Here is a 7,075-nt window from a genome sequence, read left to right as displayed (position 1 = left end):
TTGTAACCTAGTGGCTGGGTTGGGGGAAGAAGGGCAGGCCGGAAGGGGGGCAGTTTCTATACCCGCTGTTGCCTTGGCCTGGCCTGAGTCAACTGGGCTTTTGTAGGCACATGAGGCCTCCCTTTAGTTGGGCTGGGCCACACTGCAGCGTGGGGAGGGAGTGGAGTCTTGAGGGGAGCAGAAAGAGAAGAGCCCAATGACTGGCATTGCTTATAAAGGTGAACTAATCTGTAACTGTTCAACTGCTTAAAATCCTTTAGTGTTTGGGTTAGACCTTGTGTCCCAAAGTCCTCCTGGGATTAATCCCCAAACAGGACTTCTGCAGGTGGTGACCGAGTCTCATGACCGGATAGCATTAGTCAATTCATAATCAGCACAGAGGAGAGGGGTGTGATAGAATCAAATCTCAGGAGAGTCCAGGGGTTGGGCAAACAGGCATGGTACGTACATAGGAGTTTCAAGATGGGGGACGTCTATGGGTATTGGCCCTTGGTGGGCTAGCCATATTTGATAGAAGGACAGAAATGAAAACAAAGCAGGCTTCTCACAACCAGCACGTGGGAGGCTGAGGCAGGAGGGTATTAGCGAGTTAGAGGCTAATCTAACACACATAGTGAGTCCCCCGTCTCAGAATGCATAGGGTAGGGAGATGGCTCAGTCGAAGTGCTTGCCCTGCAAGCATGAGGACCTGAAGTCGGATACCCCAGAACCTATGTTGAGAAGTCAGGCATGGCACTGCATGCTTGTAAGTCCAGTGCCGTGGAGGCTGAGATACCGTGATGATACTGATGAGGATACCTGGACTCATTGGCCAGCCAGCCTACCCACTGTCAAATACTCTGCACCCATAAGTCAGTTGGATGACTCTTGAGGAAGGACACCTGAGGTTGACCTTTGGCCTCCACATGCCTCCACCTACACCCTGCCCCAGGAAACACATACATAGAACAATACATAGTAATAAAGAAACATCTGAAACGCTGTCAGCCACTTTTGGAAAAGGGAACAAGTATTTGCTTACTTCAAGTATTGGGGCCGCACAAGAGGGTCTGTGCCTTACTCTCACAAGGGCTCTCTGTTAAAATGTGCATCTGCAATAACACAGGATGACGTAAGGCGTGGACTGGGCGGTACTGCAGACTCAAACACACGTGGGCCATGCTTAGTGGGCTTTGGAGGCCATAACATGAGTGCGCTCCTTAAAACCTGGTGACATCTGAGCCCATCCAGATATCTGAGGCTGTTTATGGGTACCCGGCAAAGGGTGTGTGACTCTCTTTTCACACCCTGTAATGTAGGAGGATCCTCCTAGTCGGAGGGCATCTTGGTAGGAAAAGGAGGTAACTGTGGAAGTGACCCCTGAGCCTTCTAGAAGCCAGCGAAATAGGGCTGTGTACTGGCTGTCAATGTTGGTGCTGGGAAGATGACCAAATGGCCACCCATTGAGGAAGACTGACATTGGAGCCTACTGCTGTAGTTCCCTCTTTTCTCCTTCTTCCCAAGGGGCTCCAGGTGGCTCCTCTACAATTCTCATCTCCCCAAGTCTCCATCCTAAGACTGGGGCTGGTGAGGGGTGACCACTATATCTGTCACTCAGGGAAGAAGAGTCCAGGACCCAACCAGGATGCAGATCAGCATAGGTGCAGCCCAAAGAAAGTCTCAGGGGGTGGCCTAAGCATTCAGTGTGCGTGGCCACCTGCAGCAGGGCCTCCTGCTTGCTCACCACCTGGTCTTGCTCACTCCTCAACCACCTTTCTCCACCTGCATGGAAGAAAGAATCCGGCAGCCAACATGGGCTTGGAACCACCTAGAATCCCCTCCTCAATTCCTCTGTACCTAGGAAAAGAGTGGAGACAGGTGCTTCCCTCAAGTGGCCTCACTTTGTCTTCTCAGAGTGGTAAGGACCCCAGGACTGGCCCTCCAATACCAGGTCTGCTCACCCTCTCTTCCCCAAACCCAGCAGCTGGGCCAGGGAGCCATGTGTTGCAGGACCACATAGCAGCATGCCTTTCGGATACCTTTGCCTTCCACCCCTCTGCTCTGACGCTCTCTGGCTTGCCTGTTGCCTTCCTCGGGGTATGTTGGGCTATGGCTCATTCCCAGTAGAGGGCAGCACTGGCTCTCTGAAGTCAGGGTGGGGCCTAAAGCTTCACGTTCAGCCTCAAAGAAATAACTCAGGGATCAACTTTGACCCTACCATAGACCCTGTTCTGTGACCGTCTGCTGCCCAAATCCCCAAGATGCTCTCTCTCTCTCTGTGTGTGTGTGTGTGTGTGTGTGTGTGTGTGTGTGTGTGTGTGTGTGTGTGTGTGAGAGAGAGAGAGAGAGAGAGACAGACAGACAGACAGACAGACAGAGACAGAGAGAGAGAGAGACAGACAGAGACAAAGAGAGAGACAGAGACAGACAGAGACAGATAGAAAGACAGAGAGACAGAGACAGAGAGAGAAAGACGCACTTTTAGAGTTTTGGTTTCTTTAAAAACACAGAAAAATTATAAGAATACAGTATTTTTAAAATACCATGTGTGAAATATGTTTGTCCACAGCAGCTGACTATGTTTTACGTCAGTCTCTAGCAGAGACATGATTTTGCCAGCAGCAGATAGTTCCTGTGACTGTGTGATGTTTGGAATTCCGGGGACGTTTTGAAGGGAGTACAAATGCTAGGGCTCCAAGAGGTTGGGTGCATTGTTGGTTGTTTGCTGTTGGTCATGGTTTGTTGAGTAGCCATGTGGAAAGAAGAAAGAAGGAAGAAGGAGGAGGAAGTGGAGGAGGAAGAGGAAGAGAAGGAGGAGGAGGAGGAAGAGAAGAATTATTAGATATCCTGATGGCAAAGATCAAACCTGCCCCAAGGATCTAGATGCCCCGAGTCAGCAGGAAGCAGTCTAATGATAACATTACCCTCTTTCCTTTCTATCGTTTTTGTTCCTCTTCTAGTGTTAGGGGTTTGAAAAGGTGAAAGAAAAGGGGGGGGGAGAAAGAGAGAAGAGAAAAGAACCCATAGAGTAGCCAAAATCCAGCTACAAGCGGCACCCAGATGTGGGCCTAGGCAGAATGGGAAATTTGATCTCATGGCAGGAGATGAAGGAATGAGTATTTTAATCAAGACACCAGCAAAAATTTTATTGTGGCTGTTACCACTGGGATATATTTGCTCCCAGAGAGGGTTTTCTTGTTTTTCTTTTACTTCTTATATTTTGTTTCAAAAAACATTGGGAGAATGGCTAAGCGGTTGGAAAACTTTTGGGTAGAAGTAGAGGGTCCTGAGAAACAAAAAAAAAATGGTGGAAAAGGGTAAACAAAAGGGGTCACTCTGATCTCTGGTGTCTGCAAGGGATGCAGAGTTGGCTGCAACTGGAAAAATTGCAGGTGGAGGTGGAAGCGCTGGGGAGGCAGGGGCACCAGAAAAGGGACAACAAAAATGACTGTGCAAAAAAGCAGGAGTTTTCTGCAGGAGGAGAAGAAGGAAAGAGACTGTGCTAGAGGGCAGTCAGTTCAGAGAAAAGCTGAGAAGGAGGGAGGAGAGGCCGATGAAACAGCCAGTTCCAAAAGAAAGGGTTTATCTCTAACTGCTCTGCCAGAGTAGGAGGAAAAGTGGCCTGCGGTTACCGGAACACCATCTGCCTTCCCAATTGTCACTGTATATGCCTGCTAACGGTGTGGAGTGGGCTTATGACGGGATAGGATGGCGTCTTATGGAAATGATAGGTCTAAGGTGGCTCGAAGAGGTTGTGGTCTCACAAAAGAGATGCAAACCTTATGTGAAACAAAATCTAAATAACTTGGCCACTCAAAATTATTCCCTGAGACTGAGAGGGATATGTTACAGCTGTGCTAGAGGCCGGTCTGCAATTGCAATAGACAACATGGTGGAAGGAAGAAACTCTGAATACTAAACGGGGAAACACAGTGAGGGGAATTAATAAAGTAAAAGGCCAGTTGCTAGACGAAGGCCTGTGCTCTGATATACAAGAACAGATTCAGTTCGATGAGGCTACAGTAGAACAATGTTGCTTAGTGGCTTTAAGAGCTTGGGACAAGGTTGGAGAGCCTGGGGAAAGATCCCCCTTGTTTACAAAGACATACAAGCATTCACTGATTATTTTTTTTCTTCCAAAGATTAGTCTCAGCTGTGAACAAAACTGTATCAGACCCAACCCAAGACAGGTATTGACAGAGACATTGGTGTTTGAAAATGTGAATACTGAACGTTATTAGACCATTAAAGGCACGAGCAGAGGTGACGGATGAGTGGATAAGGAATACAACCGGTTTTGGTTCTAACATGTACCATGTAATATCATAGGTCAAGCTATAGGTAGAGGTCTCTGACATCAAGATTCCTGGTGCTTCAATTGCAGGAAATACAGTCATTTCCAAAGAGACTGTGACCATGCCACTAAAGAGCTCAGCTCTCAACACACTCAGTGCTTTCATTGTGGGAATTGTGGTCATTTGCAACGACATTGTGAACAAGGATCTCTAAGGGCAATGATTTTCCTAAATATAAACCAGAAAGAAGGCCTAGGCTTCCAGGGGTATGCAGGCAACATGGCAGGGGTTGCCATTGAACTAGTGAGTGTAGGTCCAAGAGAGATAGCCAAGGCAATTTCTTGTCATTGGGAAATGAAATGGGGGATGGCTGTCTCGAAGACCCCACAGCAAAAAGTACAAGTCGTTTCAAACAGCAGCTGAGAGACACTGGGTTATAGAAAACACCACAGAATTAAGTCAGTCTATATCCTGGAAGGATGTGTTAACACCGGAATGGAAGCCTGGGAAAGTTTTGCATTGGACATGCAGATTTGTTTACATCTCCACGGAAATGCAAAGCTGTGGATACCATCCAAACTGATAAAGATTAGAACTGAGCAGATTGGGTTTCCAGAACGCTGTGGCCACTGATCCAGAAAGCACTTATTTAATTGAAAATGCCTGTTTATAATTTCCTGCTACATCCAGCATAATTAATGGGTTAACATGGTGGGGGGGAATGTAGTGACAATTTTGGAGTTTTGATTTCTCTATAAAACACAGAAATATTATGAGAATGTTTCTGTGCTAATCCCAGGTGTGGGCTGCGTCAGACCGTCCACAGCAGCTGACTATGATTTGCCTCGTGCTCTGGTGGGGGGCGTGGTTTTGCCAGTGGCAGGTAGTTTCTGTGATTGTGTGATGTTGAGAATGCTGAGAACTTTTCAGAAGGTTTAAAAATGCTAAGGCTCGAGAGACACAGTGGATTGTTGGCTGTTTGCTCTTGGTTAAGGTTTAAGTAGTGTCCCACAAAGAAGAAAGAAAAAGAAATTAGATATTCTGATGGCAAAGATCAAACCTGCTCCAAGGAACTAGAAGCCCCTAATTAGCAGGAAGTAGTCTAACAATAACGTTGTTCCCTTTCCTCTCTGTAATTCTTTCTCTATTAGCCAGTGTTAGGGTGTGGAAAGGGTGGAAAGGGGCTGGAGAAAGGTGGAAGATGGTGTGTGTGTGTGTGTGTGTGTGTGTGTGTGTGTGTGTATGTTTCTGTGTCTGTGTATACATGTATTTGTGTGTATATGGGGTATGTGTGTACATGTGTGTGTTGTGCATTTTTCGTTTTTCTATGGATACGAGTGATTGTGTATATATATGTATAGATGTTTATTTGTGTGTTTGTGTGTGTACATTTGTGTGTATTTGTATGTGTGTTGTGTGTGTGTATATCTGTGTGTGGTTTTGTATGTTATGTTTGTGTTTCTTTGTATGTGTGTGTGTTTTCTATGTGTTATGTTTGTATGTTGTGTATTTGTGTGTGTTTTCTTGTATTTGTATGTGTCTCTGTGTGTTGTGTGTATGTGTCCATGTGTATATTTGTTTATGTATGTGTTTGTGCAACTCTGTGTGTGTGTGTGTATATTTGTGTGTGTGCATGTGCGTACTGCACCCACAACAGTTGACTGAATTAGTTGACTAAAAATGGTTTTATCCAAAAGAGATCCAATGACCAAAGGTGAATGTTTTATGAATAAATAGTGTTAGATTTCAATTTACCACATTAAAAAAATAATAAATGACCCGAGAGATGACTCAGTGGCAAAGGCCGCTGCCTCCCAGCCTGATGACCTGAGCTCAATTCTTGGAGCTACACAGTAGAAGGAGGGGATTTCTGCAAGTTGTCCCCTAACAGCACCTCCATACATGTGCTGTGGCCCAGCCCAGCCCCCACTGTGGATCCATACCAGTACAGGTAAATGATAGGTTTATCAATGAGTGAGGAAGAAGACAAGTTTCCCATCCAGAGGACCCCAGGGAAACCATGCTAGGGCTCCACCCTCCTAGAATTATGGCAGATTTCAGCACTCACAGGCAAAGCCATCTTGAGAAGAGAGAGAGAGGGGCTCTTTGTGTAGTGGACACTTTGCAGGCAGTTTAGCCATGATTCTCATGGTCTTTATAGTAAAGTAGTGGGCGGATGTAAGCCAGTGCTCTCCTGAGTTCTGTGGGTTACTCCAAGTGACCCAGACCTGAGGAGGGTCCTGTAGGAACCCTAACACATAGGTTACAACCTGAAGCTATGGTTGGCACCTGCCGAGGGCTGGGGTGGGCACTCTTATTGGGGGAGCTTTCTGCTTCAGCCTCTCTGCGTCCCATCTCTGGGCAGGCTGTGCAGCATTGGATGGAATTAGGGAACGCATGTGCTGGAGAAATGTTTGGTGTGTGTGGTCACTGCTGGATCCCATGCTAAAAGTATAGGAAGGACATAGTTCTTTTATTTTATGATCTCAGCTGCAATAGAGGCTCTGAGGGGATCTTTGTGAACTCTAGCACGACTTCAACATTTCCATAAGCTCCAAAGAGACTTCATTTCAAAGCATGTTTCTGTCAGTCCCCAGGTTGTCTTGCTGAGCCACACCCTCTTGGCCTACACCCTGCTCCTACCCCTGCTCCTTCTGCTTCTTAGAGGGGAGAGGACAACACTTGCCACCTGTCCACCCACCCCCACCGGCTTGTCCTCGCCCTCCCCAATGCAGTTGTTCATCTGTCCAATGTTTCATCCGTTCTAGTGTAGCCTTTACTTCACTGATGCCTCAGTTTAC

The sequence above is a fragment of the Rattus norvegicus genome, chromosome 1 (genome assembly GCF_021556685.1).
Source record: "Rattus norvegicus strain SHRSP/BbbUtx chromosome 1, alternate assembly SHRSP_T2T, whole genome shotgun sequence".
Taxonomy (NCBI): Eukaryota; Metazoa; Chordata; class Mammalia; order Rodentia; family Muridae; genus Rattus; species Rattus norvegicus.
Note: the sequence above shows the minus strand (reverse complement) of the source record.